Raw genomic sequence first — 25,864 nt, forward strand, 5'->3', positions numbered from 1 at the left:
AATAAATCAAATTTGAGATTCTTTAAAGTAGTCAGTCACCATCTGAGAAGAATTTGCAAAATTATACTCTTGTCCTTTTATTAAGCAACTTCTTGAGGTTTTACCATAGACTGTAAAAATATATGGATATATTGTCTGTGATGTCACACCCCTCCTCCACTGTGATTGGACGACCGTGTGAAAACTGACATTGACGAGCTGAGCTTTTCAGTCAAAGTTGAATATTTTTCAAATCTCGGCGCTCAGCACTGAGCGTGGAGAAACCGCCGAGTGCCGGCTTTCAGCGCAAAAAAAAACGTAAGCTGCTGGCTTTTTTAAAAAATGCCGTACTTCCATTGGAAACAATTGCTTTTTCTTCAATATTCAGTACTCATCGTTTTCAAAAATTTATTGATTAAATTAAAACTTTAGTTTTTTAATGAAGGAAATGAATATGTTGTCACAAAACACAGTCCTCGCTCTAGATTACTTGTGGGATTTTTAACTTTGTCTCTTGTGAATTTTACACTTGATTTGAATATTTTAAACTTCTATGAAGACGCGTTTAAGGACAATAGCCTGTGCTTTCGCTGCAATCGCACCGCCCAATTCGCATCAACACGTGCGAGTTTGCATCTACTCGCATCTTTACATACACACCAAACGGGAAGCATTGCATTCCTCGCTCTAGATTACTCACAGGATTTTTTACTTCGTCTTATGCAAATTTTACACTTGAGTTAAATACTTCAACTTGCACGAAGGCGCATTTGAGTAAAGTAGTGCGTGCTTTTGCGGCAATCCAACGCCCAATTCGCGTCATTCGCATTGCCCCATGCGAGTTTGCGTTTACTCGCATCTTTACATGCACACCAAACGGGAAGCATCGCATTCCTCGCTCTAGATTACTCACAGGATTTTTAACTTCATCTTATGCAAATTTTACACTTGAGTTAAATACTTCAACTTGCACGAAGGCGCATTTGAGTAAAGTAGTAGCTTTTGCGGCAATCGCACCGCCCAATTCGCATCGCCCCATGCGAGTTTGCTTCTACTCGCATCTTTACATACACCAAGTGCGAAGCATCACATTCCTCGCTCTAGATTCCTTGCGGGATTTAACTTTGTGTCATGCAATTTTTACACTTGAGTTAAATATTTTAAACTTGTACGAAGGCGCGTTTGAGTAAAATAGTGCTTGCTTCCGCAGCAATAGCGCTGTCCAATTCGCATCATTTGCATCACCACGTGCGAGTTTGCTTCTACTCGCATCTCTACATACACACCAAGCGCGAGAAATCACATTCCTTGCTCTATATCACTCGCGGGAGTTTTAAACTTCGTCTTATGCAAATTTTACACTTGATTTGAATATTTTAAACTAGTACGAAGGCGCGATTGAGTAAAATAGTGCGTGCTTTTGCTGCAATCGCGCCGCCCAATTTGCATAATTCGCATCGCCACGTGCGAGTTTGTATCTACTTGCATATTTACATACACACCAAGCGCGAGAAATCACATTCCTCGCTCTAGATTACTTGCAGGATTTTTTTACTTCGTGTCATGCGAATTATACACTTGAGTTGAATACTTAAATTTGCACGAAGACGTGTTTAAGTAAAATAGTGTGTGCTTTTGCGGCAATCACGCCATCCAATTTGTGTCATTCGCATAGCCTTGTGCGAGTTTGCGTCTACTTGCATCTTTACATACACACCAAACGTGAAGCATCACATTCCTCGCTCTACATTACTTGTGAGATTTTTAACTTCGTCTCATGCAAATTTTACACTTGAGATGAAATACCTCAACTTGCACGAAGGCGCATTTGAGTAAAGTAGTGCGTGCTTTCACGGCAATTGCGCCACACAATTTGCATCATTCACCACGTGCGAGTTTGCGTCTGCTTGCATCTTTACATACACACCAAACACGAAGCATCACATTCCTTGCTCTACATTACTTGCGGGATTTTTAACTTCGTCTCATGCTAATTTTACACTTGAGTTAATACTTCAACTTGCATGAAGGCGCATTTGAGTATAGTAGTGCGTGCTTTTGCGGCAATTGCGCCGCCCAATTCGCATCATTCGCATCGCCCCATCCAAGTTCGCGTCTACTCGAATCTTTACATTCCTCGCTCTAGATTCCTCGCGGGATTTAACTTTGTGTAACGCAAATATTACACTTGAGTTGAATGTTTTCAACTTGCATAAAGGCGTGTTTAAGTAAAATAGTGCGTGCTTTCGCGGCAATGGCTCCGCCTAATTCACATCATTCACCACCCACGAGTTTGTTTCTACTTGCATCTTTACATACACACCAAACGCGAAGCATCACATTCCTCGCTCTACATTACTTGCGGGATTTTTAAATTCGTCTCACGCGAATTTTACACTTGAGTTGAATATTTTTAACTTGCACGAAGGCGCGTTTGAGTAAAATAGTGCGTGCTTTCGCGGCAATGGCTCCGCCTAATTCACATCATTCACCATGTGCGAGTTTGCGTCTACTTGCATCTTTACATACACACCAAACGCGAAGCATCAAATTCCTCGCTTTACATTTCTTGCGGTATTTTTTTACTTCGTCTCCTGCTAATTTTATACTTGAGTTGAACATTTTCAACTTGCACGAAGGCGCGTTTGAGTAAAAAAGTGCGTGCTTTCGCGGCAATCGCTCTGCCCAATTTGCATCTACTCGCATCTTTACATTGACTTTGTATATAATCTCCTTGGGCAAAAAGTTGAATTCGCGTTTGGTGTGTACAATTATTAGTTTATCTATTCATAAAGATGATATTTGTAAAAACAGTTGCTTTTATTTCAGACAGACTAGAGTTGCTATAGTATCTGTGTGGAGTGTGTCTTAAATAAGAACTGTGTTCATCGACTGAATACCCATCACATTGCACTGGTACATGGTATATTGGGCAAGTACAGTTTAGTTTTGAAGACTTGAGTGGTTTTTGTTATGAAAACTTTAAAATCGGTGACAGCATTATCCTCCCCTCCCGGTCACTTACATTAACAGTTCCTGGTTGGAGACCAGCAGGTTTAGGCCAATGTTTCCAGACCAGTTTTCTTCTGTGGAAACAAACGGAACAGAGCCAGATTGTGTACCAGCACCGGCACGCTGAGATATCTGCATGCATCATGTGTTTTTGTGTGCGGTGAGTCATTTTCCTCTTCATTTCAAGCCTTTCACCCCCTCAAAGACTCAATGAATGAAATCTTGTGGCAAATTATGCATTTTTTTCACCTCGTCGCCCCTCTTTGAGCGAAAGGGCTCATTGGTAAACGAATAATGAGAATTTCAGCTCTTTGGTCCTTTCAATTCTTCACTTTAGACACCTGCACCCTCTCCCCATCCCTCTGCTTTTCTCTTCCTCAGTCTCTCTTTCTCTTTTCTCAAGTGTTCACTTTGTCCCGGGATGTGCCATTGTGCGCCAGAGGGCCCTTGAGCGTGCTGGTCAATGACCCCCGCTCTCGGCGGAGTGGGCACAACCACGGGACCACACAAAATTGCGAGCATCCATCCAGCATTCCCTAGCTATTAGGAGATGTTTGTCCGGGTATCTGTGTGAGACACACATTTACATTCGCACACACACACACAGTGAGGTGAAGCTACCTCTGAAAGACTTCAAGCACACAACTCTTCATCTAGTTTTTGTGTCTGTGCTTAGTGTGTAGCGGATAAAGACATAGACACTCTTGTGCATTCCCTTGATTTTATGAGATGAAGAGAGGAACCTCTTACTCTGAGAGGAGGGGAGGAGAGAGGGAAATCTGAATGTTTGGGTCAAAGAGCAATCGAAGAGCTAAGCTCCTGTTTCCATGCGTGGGTTTAAAGAGGTGAAACTGATGAAAGATGGTTTGGGGAGGTCAGTAGTAGCTGAAATAATTGTATGTGTAAAGATCAAATGACTTTGTGGACACATATCAGACCATAGGCTGGCAATAACCCTAATAGACAACTTTGACAATGCTCTGTAAACGCATCTGGAGATGAATAAATGCATGAAGTTTTGTCAGATTTATCTAACTTTTGGGGTCACTTTTTGTCCACAAAGCATAACCAAGCCCCACACAAATCTTCTCATGGCAAGCAACTCTTTTGTGTGTGTATGTGTGTGTGATTAGACTCTGTCTGTGGTAATATGTGTAATGGGCAGCAGCAGATGAAAGCTCGGCCTGTCACAATGATGGGAATCAAACTGGATTCATCTGGAAACCATAAGACTTTTTACTCATTATAACTTACACACACACTCGCACACACGCAGGGGTGTTGAGGTGAGAGCTGAGTGTTGAGCAGTCTTAAGAGTCGTGTGTGTGTTACCTGAATGCCAGTCTGTTTCCTGTATGTCTATGTGCAAACATCTGTTCTCTTTTTGCATATTCTTGCTACCTGTATGTGTGCGTCTTTAAGTGTAAGAATGCACATCTGTTTCCTGTGATGTGTGTGTGTGTGTGTGTGCGTCTTCGCTACCTGTGAGAATGAACAAATGAATAGACATCTGTTTCTTGTCTAATTGCTCTATTGTATATAACAATTACTAAGCATTCTAGGAAAACAAACATGAGACCGGGGCTAGTTGTCACACATTTTACTCCTGCCAGTGTTTGTCATGGTGAAGTTGCTGTTGAAAATCATGTGAAATTCTGTATACAGCTTATCAACATATTGTGATATAAAAATAAACCTGTATTGAACAGTTAACTTTGTATTTGGGGTAAGTTGTCACAAGCACAACTTACAGTATAAGCATGCCAGCAAAATTTGATCCGTAAAATAAATTATGAAGCAAATCAGGAAATACCAGAAATTTAGAAGCTTGATTTATTTTCAATAGACACTTTTATTTAGTGATTTACAAAAGTGAAGTACAACTGTTTGCGAATTGCGATAATCATTTTACATATTTAAAGGGATAGTTCACCCAAAAATGAAAATAATGTCATTAATTACTCACCCTCATGTCTTTCCAAACTCGTAAGACATCCGTTTACATTCGAAACACAGTTTAAGAGGTTTTATATTTAGTCCGTGAGCTTGTTGACCCTTCATTGAAAATCTATGTACGGTATACTGTCCATGTCCAGAAAGGTAATAAATACATCATCAAAGTAGTCCAGTTAGAATGTGTTGAAGCATCGAAAATACATTTTGGTCCAAAAATAACAAAAATTGCGACTTTATATAGCATTGTCTTCTCTTCCGCGAGACTAGAGTCACGTGACGCGGATGACATACGACGCGACTGACGTGTTATCTGGTGCGCCCCAGCTGGTTTTTTGTTGTTGTTGTTTTTTGTGCGCCTGGGCTTCGTTTACAGTCTGAGGGAGATGCACGCTGTAAGTTTGAAAAAATAACTTTGCAAACATGTCTGAGGATAACACGTCACCCGCGTCACTGCAGTCACGTGAATTTAATCTTGCGCATGCGCTTCACAACAGAACCGGAAAAGACGACAATGCTGAATAAAGTTGTAATTTTTTTATTTTTAGACCAAAATGTATTTTCAATGTGAGTCATTAATGACATTATTTTCATTCTTGGGTGACCTATCCCTTTAAGGAAAACTATTGCTTTGATGACCGGGGCTAGTTGTCACACATTTTACTCACTTTACTGTCAGTGTTTGTCATGGTGGGGTTGCTGTTGAAAATTAGCTTTTGAATACAGTTAATAAATCTATTGTGATATAATAATAAACTTGTATTGAACAGTTAACTTTGTATATGGGGTAAGTTGTCACAAGCGCAACTTATAAGCATGCCAGCAAAATTTATACAGTAAAAGAAATTATGAAACAATTCAGGAAACACCAACAATTTAGAAGCTTTTTTGTACTTACATTTAGGCATTTAATAGACTTTTTTATTTAGCTATTTACAAAAGTGAATTACAACTATTTGCGAATTGCGATAATAATTTTACATATTTAAGGGAAACTATTGCTTTGTTGACTGGGGCTAGTTGTCACACATTTTACTTCTGTCAGTGTTTGTCATGGGGGGGTTGTTGTTGATAATCATGTGAAATTCTGTATACAGCTAATCAACATATTGTAATATAATAATAAACCTGTATTGAACGGTTGACTTTGTATATGGGGTAAGTTGTCACAAGCGCAACTTATAAGCATGCCAGCAACATTTGAACAGTAAAAGAAATTATGAAGCAATTTAGGAAACATAAAAAATTTAGAAACTTGTTTTATTTACATTTAGACATTTATTAGACACTTTTATTTAGCAAATTTACAAAAGTGAAGTGTTTTTCGAATTGCGATCATCATTTTACATATTTAAGGAAAACTATTGCTTTGATGACCGGGGCTAGTTGTCACACATTTTAATCCAGTCCAGTCAGTGTTTCCCATGAGTTGTTTTTGCTTACAAAGAGCTATTAAACCTGCTGAATGTATTCATCAGTGGACCTTGTATGGGGTAAGTTGTCACCATCGCAACTTATAGGCAAGACAGCAAAATTTAAACAGTAAAAATCTAAAATTTAGAAGCTGTTTTCGTTTACATTTATATTTAGACATTCAGCAGACACTTTTATTCAAGGCGATTTACAAAACCGAGTAAAACATTAAAGGGGTTTATCCCAGGAGGCAGAATTGTTTCACTAAAACAATTTTACAACTTTAAGGAAAACTATTGCTTTGACAGGCCAAAGGTTATTTATAGACCTGGTTGGCCGTAAAGGAGGTTAAGCATTGTGTGGCATGGAATGTGTCCAGTTTGTTTTTCTTCGCTGTTTTTCTTCATTGCTGCACAGATAATCATCTACCGCTCAGCACCACCTCTCTTCCAGACAATGATGCGTCTATCCAATGCCAAGCCAGCGTGCTTGTGTGCGCTCTGAATGTATATTATCTTTCCAAACACCCAGTGGACAGTGCATTAAATGTGTTTGAGTTGGCCAGCGACCTCTTTCCTTGCGATAACAGTCCAAGAAAAGGAGCAGTAACTGTTTGGGGTGTGCCCGAATCGTCACCGAAATCAACCTGTCAGCCCCGTCGAGAACGCCAGAGATAGGATACGAGATGGCCATTGCTAAAGGGTGTGTTGCTTGTGCGATAGATGTGCGTGTGTTATTCGTCGACAAATCTTCACACCCCGTTGATTAACATCTTTAAACTTTCACGGCGCGAAAGATCGAATTAAGTGCTTATGTGTCAGCACACGAACTAAGCAACACCCAGCCCCACCGGACAGGGAGGAAACTACCCCTACCCTTCATATCTACCCCAGACAGGGGGAGGCAGTCTGGGCAGTAAGTGGTGAATGCTTCTTACCAGACTTGGAAGTTAGAGACCCAGGCCAACTTCTTTAGCTATGATAATACACAACATTAAGCAGATGCTTGTGTAGCGGAGGAAATAACATTTCAATATAGTATGAAAATGTTGCAAGATTTGATTTGGTATGAGAGTCTTTGCTTACACAAAATGAATCCACTCGTATGTAGTCGTATTAGTAAGCTTTGCATCAATTACGGCAGCGTCTGAACTTAGAGTGATACAATAAGTAAATATCCTTGCTTTTCCAAGCTTACAATGGGAGAAAACAGGGATCTGGAAACAACTTCTGACTTGAAGCCCAAAAAAGAGCATCCATTCTAGCAGTAATCCACATGGCTCAAATGGGTTAAAAAGGTATTTTGTTAGTAATCGATGTAATATTGAAAGAAAAATATCCGTATTTTAAACTTTACACGGCATCTTGGACTCACGCGATTTACAAGAGTCACTACGCAATGTACCCATGGCAATGAGCACTTACTACGCTAAAACTCTTGCGCGAGTCTAACATGGCGCCGCACTGTAAAATGTAATTTGTTGACTTTACTTAAAAAAACTTAGGAAACCGATTGCCTCAAATTTTTAAAGTAAAGTTGACAATCAATTTTTAAGTTGTTGTAGCTGAGAAGAAATGTGTAAGGACAACTCATATCATGGTAGTACACTTGAGTACAGCTAACGCAAAATCATTAGTTATGATGACAAAAAAATTTTTTAGTGCAGACAACTCATGTCATGGTAGTAAAGTGAACTTAAAAATCATTAGCTCCCGTCACTAAGGAAATTTCAGTTCAGACAACTGAGTTATGTTCAGTTAGCAGTACCCATTAAGGCAAGTTATCCTTACAAGGCTAAGTGTTCACAATACTAAGGAAATCTTAGGAAACCGATTGCCTTAAAATATTCAAGTAAACTTTACTCAAAAGTTTTAAGTTGTTGAAACAAAGAGAGACAACAGTTTGAATGAATCAATGAAACACTTTATTTGATTGAAACAGATCAATACAGTGAACTGCACATCCAATAAGAGAGAATTTGAATTTTGAAAAAAGACATAAAAACCCAACAAATCACACATTCACCATTACACAAAACCAAGACCAAATGACAAAAAAAAATATATTTCCATCAATAATGTAGATACACCATAAATGTGTGTGTGTGTGTGTGTGTGTGTGTGTGTGTGTGTGTGTGTGTGTGTGTGTGTGTGTGTGTGTGTGTGTGTGTGTGTGTGTGTGTGTGTAACAAAGAACTTCACTACTCACTGCACAGTAGATTTTTGAGTGATTGAATTTTGGGCCTTAAAGGAACACGCAGACATTTTGGGTTTTTACCTTATTCACTGTATCCCCCAGAGTTAGATAAGTCCATACATACCTTTTTCATCTCTGTGCGTCCTGTAACTCTGTCTGACGTACCCACCGCTAGCTTGGCTTAGCAAAAAGACTGGAAGTAAATGGCTCCAGCTAGCATCCTGCTCCAAATAAGTGACAAATTAACGTGAACATTTTCCTATTTATATGTTGCGATTTGTATAGTCACAGTGTGTACAAAAAACAAGGCAATATGAGACAGACATCTTTCAACAGTATACATACAGGAAACTTTATTCTCAGATGAAGCACTGATACTTGGGCGGAGTGATTAGCACAACTCTCTCCTCACCAGGGGGCTTCTCTGGTGCTGCGAGCAAATCACTCCACCCAAGTAGCAGTGCTTTGTCTTCTGAGAATATAGTTCCCTGTATGTATACTGTTAGAAGATGGCTGTGTCTCATATGACCTTGTTATTTGTACACGCTGTGACTATACAAATCACAACATATAAATAGGAAAATGTTTGCGTTATTTTGTCACTTATAGGGAGCAGTATGCTAGCTGAAGCCATTTACTTACAATCTTTGTGCTAAGCTAAGCTAGCGGTGGGTGCGTCAGACAAAGTTACAGGACACACAGAGATGAAAATGGTATGTATGGAATTATCTAACTCTGGGGAATACAGTGAATAAGCTAAAAACCCAAAATGTTGGTGTGTTCCTTGAGGTGGGGTACCTTCAGGGATTACTGTTAGGATCTCAATGGAGGTGTTGGCCAGTTCCGGTTCATCACAGTCCTAAAAACACAATTACATGAGATATTATTACACAATTCCACATTGATATACAACCTTGCATTTAGGTAGAAAACACAAAGCAGCCACTTTAGAAAGAAGGTTGATAGGTAGTCTTGATCAGGACCAATTGAGGGTATCTCACATCTGCTCATATTTACATCTGAAGAGGCATTAGCTGATGACAACAGTTAGCTATTCTACAATGTGATAACACAAACCTTGCACTCTATTGACAGTTCTGTAAAATGGATAAGCCATATTCAACAGGGAAACAACATATGAGAAGAAAAAATACCTACAATTCTAACAAGGCTTTGCTGTTGTCCCAGAGGACAGTTGACATTTTTGTACATAATCATTTCACTCTTACACTGGTCATTTGTGAGATTAGTAGAACCCTCTCATTAACACCTGAAGATGTGTACCATTAAACAAGCATGCAAACTGGTCAAGGGTTAAAAAAAGGTGAGAAGGGTATGCGAGGATGGTGGGGGAGTGGGTCATATGACGGATTCTTTTATGCTTGCTGCTAACAAAGCATCCTACCCTAATGGAAGCTTATGAAATGTACCCTCCGGCTAGTTTGACACATTAGCCTTATTGAGTTAGCCCTACCATTTGTTCCAAAAACGTGATAGAACAACACCTCCAATGTTTTTGTTGTAGCAAGATATTTTAAGACAACCTTTTTACTAGTAAGTCACCATTGTTTGTTTGACCAATAATGCATTATGGACCGTGACGTAGACCGGTCCAAGCGCCGCTACAAACAAAAGGCAAATAAACTATAACATTATCAAGTAAAGCGATTACCTCAATTAGCGAGCGAAATGTCTGCCATTCAAGCCTTTCCAATTTGAGCCTCAACATGCCGTAAACACGGAGGAAGGTATATTTCGCTCGCTAACTGAGGTAATAGCTTATCTTGATAACGTTATTGTTTATTTGCCTTGTGTTTGTAGCAGCGCTTTGGAGCCATCTACATCAGTCCAGAATGCATTATGGGTAAACATTTCTTAAAATATCGCTACAACGAAAACATTGGAGTGTTCTTCTATCACGTTTGTGGGGCAAAACGTTAGGGCTAACCCAAAAAGGCTAATTTGTTAAACTAGCCAGAGGTCCTTTTAACTTAAATTTCCAATAAGCATAACCTATGCATTACACATTGTACTGAGCAGTAGGGCTGGGCGGGAAATCGACTGCGATTCTCATGCGCATTTCATCAGTAAAGCTGGCTCCGTGATTAATAGTAAATCACCATCACCTGCTTTCAGGTGGAGCAGCATTTACTACACAGAGCCGTATTTCACAGAGAAGCTCGGCAAAATCTCATGCATTATCAGAGGTGAAATTTCACGATTACGAACACGATTTTGCCTAGCTTCTCAGTAAAATACGGCTCTGTGTAGTAAATGCTGCTGCATTTGAAAGCAGGTGATGGCGACTTATTACTAATCATGAAACCAGCTTTACTGATAAGATACGCATGAGAATTGCAGTCAATTTATGGCCCAGCTCTACTCTACTACTGTGCAGTTTGCATTGCATGTCGAAATTGCATATGGCATGTATGAAAATAATAGGCCACTTTTATGACACTGTTGTTTCCAAATCTGGAGGTGCTGTGGCATTTGCAATGCATGTGTTGTGACCCCTCTCAGCCATAGGGTTGCTGCGGTGACAGAATTTTCCCACCGGTTAATCGGTGCGTGACAACCCCGATGATACCGGTTTCACAGGGTGGGTTGGGGCTTACTTTTTTTATTTGAATTAGATGCAACTGTTTAAATGCAGCGCTTGCGTAGGCTGTCTTAAAGGAATAGTCGACTCATTTTCAATATTAAACTATGTTATTACCTTAACTAAGAAGAGTTGATACATCCCTCTATCATCTGTGTGCGTGCACGTAAGCGCTGGAGCACGCTGCGACACTTCGATAGCATTTAGCTTAGCCCCATTCATTCAATGGTACCAATCAGAGATAAAGTTAGAAGTGACCAAACACATCAACGTTTTTCCTATTTAAGACGAGTAGTTATACGAGCAAGTTTGGTGGTACAAAATAAAACGTAGCGCTTTTCTAAGCGGATTTAAAAGAGGAACTATATTTTAATGCGGAATAGCACTTTTGGGAGTACTTCAACTCGACGCAGTAACACCCTCCCTCTCCCATTATGAGAGGGAGAAGGGGAGCGGACTTTTCAGGCGAGTCGAAGTACTCACAAAAGTGCTATTACGCCATAAAATATAGTTCCTCTTTTTAAATCCGCTTAGAAAAGCGCTACGTTTTATTTTGTACCACCAAACTTGCTCATATAACTAATCATCTTAAATAGGAAAAACGTTGATGTGTTTGGTCACTTCTAACTTTATCTCTGATTGGTACCATTGAATGAATGGGGCTAAGCTAAATGCTATCGAAGTGTCGCAGCGCGCTCCACCGCTTACGTGCAAGCACACAGATGATAGAGGGATATAGTTAGTTAAGGCAATAACATAGTTTATTATTGAAAATGAGTAGACTATTCCTTTATATCTCATATGAATTTGCATGCAATGGGAGCGCAACAGCTGGTTTAATTAAGTGCTTGAGTCAATGTGCACAGGTACTTCAGAACCTGCCAGTCCCAAGGAGAGCATCCGGCTACTCCTCTATAAAGTGCTGCTTGAATGATGGGTTTATTATTATTTGTAATGAAAAACGCAACAACAAAACGATCTCGCTTACATTAAACATCATATATGTATATTATAACAAAAATGAGTAAGCATACGGCTTCTGCCATCGTCTGGTCAGTCGCTCGCCTCACACACTCTGACAGGAATAAATGAAATCTGACACCAGCTGCTCTGTGATGATGCGCGTTCAGCTCTGCTGAATTCAGGCAGAAGACACATTCATGTTTGCTGTCTCTAACGAAACTAAATGATTTAATTACAAAAAAATATCAAAACGACGGTGAAAGACGGTGTCGCGGTGGGCAAGTGATCTAACCGGTAAGAGGCTGACACACTGGTAATCACTGTTACACCGACTATCGCGACAAGCCTACTTCGGCCACTGTAAATTAGCACCTGAAACTACTTACAAAGTATGTCTTGAAGAAGTCTTTGTTCTCATCTCCATGGAGGATGGGAAGGCCACGGAGGACTGCTGTTCACTTAGCAGTAACATCTGTATTCTGAAAGATAATTTCATACATAGCACCCATAAATGGTCAAGGACCATCAATTAACACCTCTGAAAATACAATGTGGTTACACTATTTTGCTGACACCATTAAATCATTAATGTGCATGAGAAACTTACCCCCAGTGCGATTTGATGATGCAAATACGCCTTAAGTATCTGGCCGGTACATCCACCCTTGGACTTGAAAATGTCAAGACAGCGAGGAGTGTATTTGTCCAGTTCTTTGAAAAACTCGATTTTGAGGTTTTTGCTGGTTAAAGCGGAAGTCCACCCTAAAACAACATTATGCTCCAACACTATATTTCATGCCATATATGTAGTTGATTGTGCTGCCATCAAATGTACTAACTCCATATAAAAAATTAAAGCTTTTAACTGCTACAGTAACGGTGATTTGACGCGTCATCAAATCACCGGAAGAAAAATGCACGACTACATTAATTCTGAATGTTCTAAATGGGGGCGGGTCTTGAGGCGAGATGATTGACAGTAGATGATAACGTTTTTGATTGACAGCTGCACAGGAGCTAACGTTAGCTTGCTTTGCTCGTGTTTATAATAACAACAACATGATAATAACTTTCTACGTAGTATGTTTACCGTAGTTACACAAAACAAGCAACAACTAAGCCAAATGATGTTTTAGATATTTTAACAATTTTACATTACCTGAGTCCGCGGAAAAACTGGGCTGAAAACAGTACTCAAATTCTTCCTGACGAAAGTGCTGGCTGCATATTCAAAGTAGTGTAGTGGTGGGTCAGCTGAGGGTCGCGTTGATGTCAACAATAAAAACTCCCGGTGGCCTGAATTTGTTGTCCTTACATCCACATACTGCACAGGTTCTAGTCATCTTTTATCGAGGGCTTTGGTGATTTCCCCCTCAGAGACGGTTAAAGCGGAGTTACTCTTTGGATGGGTTCGTCTGCCGGCTAACTTCAAGTTGACTTGAGTTGATTTGAGAGCTAGTTGAGCGGTAAAAGGCTTGTTCAACTTCATGTGGCGTTGCAAGAATCGACAGCGGGATGACGTCAAAGTACCGCGAGAGCGATTCGCGAAATCATACGGAGGAGTTTGCTTTTAAATCCCTTTCGCGGAACCTTGACGTCATCCAGCTGTCGGTTCCTGCGGCGCCGCATGAAGTCAAACAAACCTGACGACTGCATCGAACAGTGGTTAGTGGGTGGAGCTAATGACTCAGTTTCGCGCAGTGCATTCTGGTTAATTGTGTCCATTAAAGACCGTTACGAAAACTCCGCTTCAACACACTATCAATCTAATAATCGAAATCGTGCAAATTTATTTATTTTTCCTCATGTATAATGCAAAGTGGACATAAATTACCCGTGATAAACAGGCTAAAATGTCTAGATTGGACTTCCCCTTTAAGCGAAAGAACTCTGACAGAACCTAAAGAAACAGACAAATGAGCATTTAATGAAGTCATTTTGGATGCGTTTTAATAACAAATCACTAGGTCACACTGGCCAGAAAACTAGTATTACACAAACCTTGAAAATGAATATATTACTGCAACTTGTGCATCCAATCAGCTCTAATGAACGCTTTCTTTGTAAGGCATAAAGGATACATGTATGTATATTGCCCTGCTACTCATTCCATTACAACAGGCTATCTGAATATAACAAATTGTATATGTATGTATTTTATGCTTAGAATTAGTCAAGGGGGTTGTATGGTTATTTGGTTCATATCATAACTTTCTATTCAGAAAGTTTCATTAATTGTGCATAATGACATGTGCAGCAACTGCATAGGTTTAGTATCTAGTATTTTTCAGTAATGCAGTTATTTTGGGAAAATTTTAAATAATTGCAGGCTGAGTTGAGGTGCCCTTAATTTTCTGCTTGGGCCAAAATAAATAACCTTTATTATTTTAAAATCACAAAAAAACCAAATGCCCTTTCAATAGAAAAATATATCCCACCTTTAATATCGGAGCACATTAACAGTAAGTTACAAACCTTGAGCGGGAGCGTGAAGTGCACTTCCTGCTTGGCAGTCTCTGCATTAATGCTAATGTTAAAAACAGAAAAAAATATTCGAATCTCAAAATTAAAAATCGAATGAATATATGAATATTCTGATCCAGACCTCCTGCTTAACAGCTGAGCTAGCAGATAAGTTAAAGTTTTACTGTGCCATCGCCAGTTATAGCCGATGCATGCAACAGTTAACAAGCACATTGCATTTGGCGATATGAATTCATATTTACAGTTTAAGAAATTTGAGATTTACAAGGTGGGACAATGACAAGGTGGTTAGCTAGCTTTAGCTTAAACCTTACCTCACAAACAAAACTCAGCTCAGAACATTAACAGAACATAGTCCTGACTTTACTAAATTTTAGAAATACATTTAACCTACAAACAGACTGAAGTATTACATACATGGCCTCTCCAAATTAACATTTTGCATGCTCTTACCTTCAAACCAAATCCAGACAAACGTTCTTTTGCCGCGTGATGGTTCAAATCCAACGTCTCAGGAGGAACTGCGCATGTGCAATCTCTTCTTCGTTGATTTGTATTGGCGGTTGGCATCCAGCATGGTGCATTACCGCCACCAAGTGTTGGGAGTGTGTGGAGACACTCATACTTCTCAAGTAAAGGTTACTTAAGTATGATAAGTTTAATTACTCTCCTCACCAAAATGCTGTGTCAACTTATTGTAAGCTAGTAGAGTCAACAAATTATGGAGCAACTAGTTATGATCACTATTTATTTTTAAGTAAAGTTAGCTATTACATTTTACAGTGCGTTACCGGAAGCTAATTATTACAGTTTGTAAAGTTAGAAATATTTATTTATCAAAATCATATTTTGGGTAAAGTTACTTTTAAAAGTAATCCATTACAATATTAAGTTACTCCCAAAAAAGTAACTAATTGCGTTACTTAGTTACTTTTCATGGAAAGTAATACTTACGTTACTTTTTAGTTACTTTTGTGTTACTTTTTCTTGGCTGAGGCTTGATCTCTTTCAGGCCTTGCCGGTGTTTTTTATGACTGAAAAGTTCTGCATTCAGAAATTACATATTTCATCACAAAAATACATTATTTTTTATCAAATTAATTAAACTAAAAAAGTAACTTGCATTACTTTTTTGAAAAAGTAACTAAAATATTAATGTGTACATTTAAAAAGTAATGCGTTACTTTACTCGTTACTTCAGAAAAGTAATATTATTACGTTATGCATGTTACTTGTAACGTGTTACCCCCAACACTGATCAAAATTGCATTGATTACCAGCAGAAGACCTTTATTAACCCCTTGGAGCCTTGTGGATTACCTCTGTGAATGATGTATGCACTTTTTGGGGGTTTAAAGTCTGAAGTTGTTCCCTGATCCCTGTTTTCTACTATAATAAAGCTTGGAAGAGCAAGGACGTTTACTCGAATAACTCCAAATGTGCGCGCCTGAAAATGTAAGACATATGTATCTCGGATTGCTTGAGGGTAAATCATGGGATAATTTTGATATTTGGCTGGAATATCTCCTCAAGTTGAATGGCTTAATGGGAAAAATAGTTTGCATGCTATCATACGTGTCAACAAATAAAGTAAAATTTCCACTTCGTAACCCTCTTTAGTAACTGATTTGTGTTTTCGACACGCATTTGAATCGCGCCTGTCACTTACATCAGCGAGGGTCTGATTATCATTCTTATAATTCGACTTGAACCATGTATTATGTTGCAGTCTCTAATAACTTTACCGGCCGCTAGCGATCGACTCATTCACCAAAGCCAATTTTTGCTTTCATTTGGCGCTTACCGAGTGTTAATTTGGCCCCGGCATCAGGGCCTCTGTGTAAGTTAGCATATCTCATTTTTACCATGTATATTATGTATTCAATCGAGTGTGTTTATGTGTGACGGGAGATTGTTCAACAGCCCCTCAGTGGCAATGCCAGCGGGCGGAGTCGTTCTGTTCGGGGCGCCACAATGTGGCTGTCAGTCTGCGGGACATCACACACACACACTCACAGTGTTCAGGACGTCCCACAGGAGAGAAGGGAGAGAGGTGCAAGCACTGCCCCGTCTAACCTAAACCATCCATCATACTGACATGGACTGAGAGAAGCTCAGGCCTGGGAACACCACCGGCCAGCAGGCAGTAACACACATACACACGCATGCCAGACCAGAGCAGCTCATGCCAGCTGCACATGTTCGCACTGGTCTCCATCACACACACACACACACACACACTCTTAAGTGTGTATGCGTGTGTTTATTATTGACTATGACGGAGCATCTAAACTTCACCCTGGTTTTCCGATTCCGACACACACGAGTTATTTGCTCAAATACCCAGTATGCTAATGTATGTAATGCTAATGTACCGTGATGTGACATGCTGGTTTGAGACACACAGGCATATTTTAAGAGTATGGTAGTGTAGCCTTTTGGCTTTAAGACACACCTGTGTACACACACACACACACACACACACACACACACACACACACACACACACACACACACACACACACACACACACACACACACACACACAACTGTTGCTTATGCCTAACCTGCAATACAGTTTGATTTATTTGGGGGATTTAAAACAAGTCATACTTTATTTATCTGTGACATGCGGTTAGTTTCCACAGACAGTTAATTTGACTCACCCCTTCAATTGTAATCTATGGGGCAAGGCATTCTGTAGGGTTTAAAAACAAAGATTTGAAGCGCATATTTATGTTAAAGCACTTATATGGATTGTTTCGTACAAAAATGTTGGTTATTTGAGCTGAAAAGTTCATTTGGCCTTTAAGCGACGATGGCTACAACTGTTAAAAGTAAATGGACTTCCGGTTAGACATTACCAATATGGATTGTAAACATCAAGTCTTTATATAACTTTATCTAACATTTGGTATACTTTATATAACTTTGTACAATATAAACCAAAAATTGGATAATAGCATCTTCTAAATGATCTTCTTTCAGGTATTCCCGGATGTGTTATTTAAAGGGATACTGTAGTTCACAGAAAAATGAAAAGTCTGTCATCATTTACTCAACCTCTTGTTGCCCCAAACCTGAATAAATTTCTTTGTTTTACTGAGCACAAAGATATTAAGAAAAATGTTATTAACCATACAGATCTGGGGCACTATTCACTTCCATTGTATTGTTTTCTCTTACTATGGAAGTCAATGGTGCCCCAAATTTGCTTGATTACAAACATTCTTTAAAACATCTTTCTTTTTATTCTGCAAAACAAATACATTTATAAAAGTTTGGAACAACTTGAGGATGAGAAATTGATGACCGATTTTTTTTTTGTGAACTATCCCTTTAATAGTGATTGGGTTTGAACAAAGCACCTTTAATTTACTACAAGTCTGCTCTATCTATCTGTGACATGCTGTTAGTTTCCACAGGCTCACCCCTTCAATTGAAATCTAGGGGGCAAGGCATTCTGTAGGGTTTAAAAACAAAGATTTGAAGCGCATATTTATGTTAAAGCACTTACATGGATTGTTTTGTACAAAAATGTTGGTTATTTGAGCTGAAATGTTCATTTGTCCTTTAAGCAATGATGGCTACTACTTTTAAAAGCAAATGGACTTTTGATAAGACGTTACCAATGTATTTGCTGCGGTGGATTGTAAACATCAAGTCTTTATTTAACTTTATCTTACATTTTGTATACTTTATATAACTTTGTACAATATAAACCAAAAATTAGATAAAAGCGTTGGCGGCTCATGACTGCTCATCCGAGTGGCGCTAATTCAAAATAAGTGTTTGGAGTGTCATGTGTGTTGCTTGCGTTTTCAAAATATGTATTTGTTACGTCATGTGAACCATGTGCATCACTTGTTTTGTCAAAATAAGTGCCTGCTGTACACGCGTCAAAACCGCTTATGATAAAAGAGACGCTCACAATCACATATTACACGCAAGACACTCTCTTAACAGTAAACTCTGATTACGCATGAAATTATCTGGCAAACGCGAGCGTCTCTTTTAACATAAACCCTTTAGATCTGCAGCAGGCAATTATTTTGACAAAAATAATTTAAGGATCTCTTAATGCGCAGAACACATATTTTGAAAGAAGGAACCACGCACATGACATGCTACATACATGTTGTGATTAACTAATAAAATCGAGCGTCCTTGGAAAAAAGTCACCGGCCACCACTGGATAAAAGCATCTTCTAAATGAATAAATCTAAACGTGAACGCTGTCTTTCAGGTATTCTTGGATGTGTTATTTAAAGGGAAACTGTAGTTCACAGAAAAATGAAAAGTCTGTCATCATTTACTCAACCTCTTGTTGCCCCAAACCTGAATACATTTCTTTGTGAATTTCTTTTCTTTTTTTACTGAGCACGAAGATATTTTGAAAAATATAAGTAACCGTACAGATCTGGGGGTCTATTCACTTCCATTTGTATTTTTTTCTTTTACTTTGGAAGTCAATGGTGCCCCAAATTTGCTTGGTTACAAACATTCTTTAAAAAATGTTTCTTTGTATTCAGCAAAAAAAAAAAGAAATTTTTAAAAGTTTGGAACAACTTGAGAATGAGAAAATGATGACCGAATTTTTTTGTGAACTATCCCTTTAATAGTGATGAGGTTTGAACAAAGCACATTTCTTTAATGTACTACAAGTCTTTTTCCTTTTTAAACATTTTAAATACATGCCCGAAACAATTAGGAACAATTAAAGAGAAGGCAAACACGCGCTGGCACACACACAGACGCTTTGTGCAGCTCATGTGGAAGTGATTTTGGATAATAGGTCAAAGGTCAGGTGCATTCAAAGAAAGGATATCACCTCCAGACATATCACACACTGATTGACTTGATGTGTGTGTCTGTGTGTATTCGATGGCGCTTTGACCTTTCATGGCTCTGTTTCTGGCCTGTTAGTAAACAGGAAATAATTAACGCCATGGACAATGAGACAATATGGTCAATCTCGCTCTCTATCTCTCTCTCTCTCTCTCCTCAACTTCAGCAAAAGCATAAAAGCATTTGCACTCTTTGCACTGTGGCGCCTTTTGTGTGTGACAGAGAGAGAGAGAGACTCCTCCTCCTAATTAGAGACCTCTCTGTTTGATCAGGAAGGGAGTTTAAGTCGACATTAATCTGTCACTGTGACCAGACCATCCTTGCCACGACAACTGTTTCCTTAGATAAACCCCGCATCACAGTGGTGATCGCCGTGGTGACAGGTGCTGATTGGTCGCGAGTGAGAGGAAGCCCGTCAGACAGGAAGAGCAAAATGTTGTCAGTGATGGAGCAGAGAGGTCAGAAAGAAAACGAGCAAGGAGGTCTTTTGAGATTCCTCATCCACTGATAAATTTTCTTGTGAAGTGTGTTGTTCCTACTACGGTTCATGTCTTACTGATAGTAAATCTTGGTGTAGTAGACTTAGAGATTACATGTATGTTTTTGGTAGACACTTTTATCCAAAGCTACCCACAGTGCATTCAAGCAATACATTGTTATCGGTATATGTCAGTGGCGGCTCATGACCGCTCATCCGAGTGGCGCAAATTCAAAATAAGTGTTCGGAGTGTCATGTGTGTTGCTTGCGTTTTCAAAATATGTGTTTGTTGCATCATGTGAACCATGTGCATCACGTGTTTTGTCAAAATAAGTGCCTGCTGCACACACGTCAAAACCGTTTATGATAAAAGTACACGCAAGACACTCCCTTAACAGTAAACTCTGATTATGCATAAGATTTTGAGCGTATCTGACAAACGCAAGCGTCTCTTTTATCATAAACCCTTTAGACACAACTGCAGCAGGCACTTATTTTGACAAGACACGTGATGCACATAGGATCACTCGACGCGCAGAACACAAATTTTGAAATAAGGAACCACACACATGACATGTTACATACATACATGTTATGACGAACTTTGCATCGAGAGCCCTCGAAAAAAGAAGTCACTGATATGTGTGTTCGCTGGAAATCGAACCTACAACCTTTTACATTGCTAACACAATGCTCTATACTAGTTGAGCTACATGAACTTGCAAAGCCTTTAAAAACTTCAAGGTTTTTATTTACAATTATCTTTTCAAATTCCTTTGTAAGAAATAGACACAACTGAGAAAGTTACATTAAAAATACAAGTGAGGTGTAATTGCAAAAGTGGCCTTTTGAACACAAGTTTGGTGTGGCACAGTGGCGCTGTGGGTAGCACTGTTGCCAGTTCGAACCCCGGTTAGGTCCGGTGGCTTTTCTGTGTGGTGCATGTTCTCCCTGTGTCAGCGTGGGTTAACTCCGATTACTCCGGTTTTCTCCCAAAGGCCAAAAACCTGCATGTTAGGTGAGTTGGAAATGCCAAATTGGCTCTCCCCCAACCTATGTATGGATTAACCAGTTCTCGCCATGAATATAGCCATAAATTCTGGAATAGCGTGAAGAAGAAACAAACAAGTAAGGAATAATTGATGACGGGCCATTGAATTATAAAAAAAATAATGCACAAATAATGGTAATGCTGCACAACGCGAAGCAGATGTGCATTATTTTCAAATAATTCAAAGGATCGGAGTCAATTATTCCTCTTATACCATGGTTACTACGAAAATTGCTCTGGTGCCTATTTTTGCGACATTTGACAAGCTAGGTGTGTGGTTATCGAAAAATAATGCATACCCGTGGAACATTTCTCAACCAATCAGAATAGAGCATCCAACAGACCCGTGGTATAAAGAAAGAAAGAAAGAACACCTGTTTGCCATCGAATGGATAAACAGATAGTGCCACCCATAAAGTGTCACATTTTAATTAAATCAGGGCTTTATCTGTATATTGAGGTCGGATAGGAGAGATATTTTTGCATTGCAATACCTATCATGTTTGAAGTGGATACCATAGCTCAGATAAATTGAATCTTGAATGAAATACCATTTCTAACTGTTGTTCTACCCCTTGTTTATTAGTTTAAATAGTTTAATTGTTGAGATCTTTTGTTAAGAATGCAGAATGTCCACGTTGATTCTTAGAGCTGTCCGGAAGAAACAACTGAGATCTTATTTGTGTTTTTTTCTGCCTAAGGAAGAGAATGGATGGAGGTGAGGCAGAGAGAGAGAGAGAGAGAGAGAGAGAGAGAGAGAGATGGACTTGAGTTGATGAATAGGCATTTGCTCCCTGCAACAACTTACTTGTTGGGGCCGACAGTTCAACAACTTTTCCCATAATCCTTCAAGGCAAACAGCGACTGTGTTCGTGGGCTGCTAAAGAAAGATAGGGAGTAAAACAGAAAAAGAGGGAGTGTGATAGAGTGAGAAAGAGAGAGAACAGCAGGGTCCAATTCCTCCGCTCAAGTGCTCCTCTCATGCAGTAGGTCTGATTAGACTCTCGCCCCCCGCCGGCTTCTCGGCAGGCGCACCGCAAGCGGGAGCGACTTCAAATACGGCCCCGCTCGCTCGCCCCAAATAAAACCTGACTGCTGCAAGCCCCCTCCCAACCCCTCCCTCTGCGTTGTTTCTAATGGACAGGGTTTAATCTGTCTTTCTCCTTCGGATATTTGAAGATTTCTTTATGCCGCGGCTGGCCACCGCAGAAACGAATTCTTCTCGCTTTGTTGATTAAAACCGGCCGTCGCTTATCGACCGGCGACGAGCCGCTCTGTTTAATTAAAACTAAGACACCACAAGTGCGCAATTAACAGCTGGTAATTACGCCGAGTCTCTGAAGTACGCCGGGCCGCCTTCGTTTCACTTGTGGAACGGACAAGTGGCTTTTTGATCTCTAAATTAGTGAACCCTTGTAATATTTGTTTTGTGGCAGATTCGGTGGGTTAATTGTGGCCTGTGGTGGCCTCGCGCTCATGATTGATGTACCACCAGAGAAAAACGGACATTAAAACTGTAATACTCTATCAGGATATGCAAATCACACCTTCATGTTAATGAGCAGGCAGAAGCTGAAGGAAATGTTTAATGTACAGGAAAAACAATAAGCCACTTTGCCACGAACCGATTAGTTCATTTGAATTTGAAAGTTTAATTAAGTGCCTCTTATATGCAACGTTTCGGAGAGCGACACGTAACATTAAACAATTTGATGCTTGATTTTGCCTCGATTTCTACTACATACTTTGTTTTTTAATCGTAAGCATGTTAGGTTTGAATTTTGCATCCAATTTCGTGCGTTAAAAGCGTCATGCTACGCGGAGCCATGTCCCAAAGGAGTCGAGGGATGTTGAATTCGTTAAAAAACTTCAAACTAATCGGCAATGAAAATATTTAATGAGAACTCTGCTCTTTCACTACATCAAATGAAACACTTGTTTGGCATTAATTAGTATTGATTTCCATCTCTGAACATGGCTTGTGTTTTCTTACTCGGTTGAGTTGATTGTTTGCTTCGTTTGGTATTTTTCTTTCTTAAATTTGCATTCCGATAGTGTGAGAAGGTTTGATGCTGAATTCTAAGCTGAACTCAACTATTGCCCGACTCTTTAAAAATAACCACCAGAGGAATGTTTGTGGTAATCGTGGTATAAGCAGAATAATTGACTCCGGTCCTTTGAATTATTTGAAAATAATGCACACCCGGGGTGTAAAGGGCCGTTCACATTATAACAATAACGATAACTAGGGCTGTGCAAAAAATCACCTACGATTCTCGTGCGCATTTCATCAGTCAAGCCGGTTACTTGATTTGTAGTAATTCGCCATCACCTGCTTTCATATGGAGCAGCATTTACTACACAAAGCCGTAGTTTACAGAGAAGCTAGGCAAAATCGCGTTCATAATCGAGGAAAATCGACTCTGATAATTTGTGCGATTCTGCCTAGCTGCTTGGTGAACTACAGCTCTGTGTAGTAAATGCCACTCCATCTGAAAGCAGGTGATGGCGATTTATTACTAATCAAGGAACCGGCTTTACTGATGAAACACGCACGAGAATAGCAGGTGGGTTTTTTCACAGCCCTAACGATAACTATATTAGCGGCCACACCACCGGACGATAACAATAATTTTATGCTAATTCACTCGTGAGGCGCAAGAATTGTTCAAGTCATTAAATGTATAAATATGCTGTTTTTGTTGCATTTAGCAGGTATTAACAAGCACATGTACTCAACACGCAGCGTTTGCATAACTCTAAACAGCTAATCTACTGTAGTAGTTTGTGTAATCGAAATCTTACCTTTTAGCGTAGTCAGTGTAGTAGAATAAAAAAAACATTAAGTAGTCAATATCACAGCAACTGCATCAGTGCTCATACCTGAGGTAATTTTATGGACCTAAGCAATGAGCTTCTTCACAGTGTCATCTGTCATTTTAAATGTGTGTGCACTTGAAGTTCAAAAGATTTGATTGGCCGTCAATGGTTTATCATTCATCAGTTAGGGAAAAAATTGCTAAAAAAAATTTATTCCAACCATACCTTTGTTGTGATGTGAACTCTGCTATTCTCTTTAATATATAATTTTTTATAGTTATTTTTATTATTATCGTTATAATGTAAATGGCCCTTAACGGTGTAACTCTGCTTCGCGTCGTGCCACATTACCACCTTGGGTGTGCATTATTTTCGAATAATTTAATGGAACGTTGTTAATTATTCCTTACTAAATGCATTAGCTGATATGAACTAACAATGCTTCTACAATATTTTTTTCATCTTCATTCATGTAAATTTCAGCATTTACTATTGCATTTTTTAAAGGGGACATTTCACAAGACTTTTTTAAGATGTCAAATAAATCTTTGGTGCCCCCAGAGTCTGTATATGAAGTTTTAGCTCAAAATATCATATAGATCATTTATTATAGCATGTTAAAATTGCCACTTTGTAGGTGTGAGCAAAAATGTGCCGTTTTGGGGGTGTCCTTTTAAATGATATTTCAGAATCTGTAACTGTTGACATTAGTTTATGCACAGTAAACTGACATGAATAACTGTATCGATATTAATAAACATTTATAAATGCTGAAAAACAATATTGCTTATTGTTACTTCATGTTAGCTAATGCGTTTACGAATGTTAACAAATACAAAATTTTTGTTTGTGAAATGTTACCAAAATATCTCCCAAAAGCCTTATTTTCTTATTTCTGTTTTAAACTCCATCAGAACCACAGTCAGAAATATATATTTCAGAAATATATATATATATAAATATATATATATATATATATATATATATATATATATATATATATATATATATATATATATATATATATATATAAGTGTTAGCATTTTAATAATTGTAATCCTAATTTTAAATCATTTTTAAAATATAAATAATTATTTTTAAGTATTAATATTCCTTTTAATACTTTTGCAAGTAATCACAGTTTTTATATATTAAAAGCATTTAAGACTGGACTGGATGTGTAGTTATGAACAGATTAAAACATCAAAATAAAAACATTGTTGTATTTTTATGTCATTTACTGTTTTCTATATAAAATTATTTTACACAATGTAAAGAACATTCAGTAACACTTTACAATAAGGTTAATTAGTTAACTACATTAGTTTACATGAACTAATAATGTACTGCACTTATACAACATTTATTATTCTTTGTTAAAGTTAATTTCAACAATTACTAATACTTTATTAAAATCTTGTTAATGTTAGTTAATGCACTGTGAACTAACATCAACAAACAATTAAAAGCTTTTTTTCTGTTAACTAACATTAACAAAGATTAATAAATACTGTAACAAATATATTGTTTATGGTTTGTTCATGTTAGGTAATACATTAACTAATGTTAACTAATGAACCTTATCATAAAGTGTTACTGAACATTCTGTAAAAGTATAACATTGATGTCTTTCGTATTTACTGTTAAAGGTCATGTCAAAGATTGAAATCAATATGAAATCAAACTTCGATGCTCTAAATCTTATCATTAGATTAGAATACATTAGCATGGATTTCACACACAGGGTCAGGATTTAAAATTTTACAGGACTTCATTAAGAGTCATGAATTCAATAATTGCCAATAATTTTTTATTTAAAGTAGTTTACTTTATTGCAAATAATTATAAAAAAATTCCAGGGTGCATGCACAGCTTTTGAAAATGCACTTCATAAAAATTTGTTGATATCTGAAACATCTTACTTTGCAATACTCCCTCTCGCTCTGTATATAAACAATGTTTTCAATTAGGTTTTTTTCCACTCTAAACAAGCTGGGCATATATGATGTGACAGATATAAACGAGCACCTGCGAGCGGCTTTAAGGAAATCTCTGTTCACTCGTG

At 38.5% G+C, this 25,864-nt stretch overlaps 1 protein-coding gene and 1 long non-coding RNA gene across 16 annotated transcripts in view; one reads left to right on the forward strand and one right to left on the reverse strand.

Moving 5' to 3' along the window:
- Positions 1–25,864, forward strand: part of mecom (MDS1 and EVI1 complex locus) — a 204,964-nt gene that overhangs the window by 36,979 nt on the left and 142,121 nt on the right. The gene's annotated exons all lie outside the window — the stretch shown is intronic.
- Positions 9,281–12,850, reverse strand: LOC135770371 (uncharacterized). Its single transcript, XR_010542608.1, has 3 exons — positions 12,726–12,850; positions 12,505–12,597; positions 9,281–9,412 (listed from the first exon to the last, which is right to left on the reverse strand). It is a non-coding gene; the product is annotated as an uncharacterized lncRNA (long non-coding RNA).

This window comes from Paramisgurnus dabryanus, chromosome 8, assembly GCF_030506205.2.
Source record: "Paramisgurnus dabryanus chromosome 8, PD_genome_1.1, whole genome shotgun sequence".
Classification (NCBI taxonomy): domain Eukaryota; kingdom Metazoa; phylum Chordata; class Actinopteri; order Cypriniformes; family Cobitidae; genus Paramisgurnus; species Paramisgurnus dabryanus.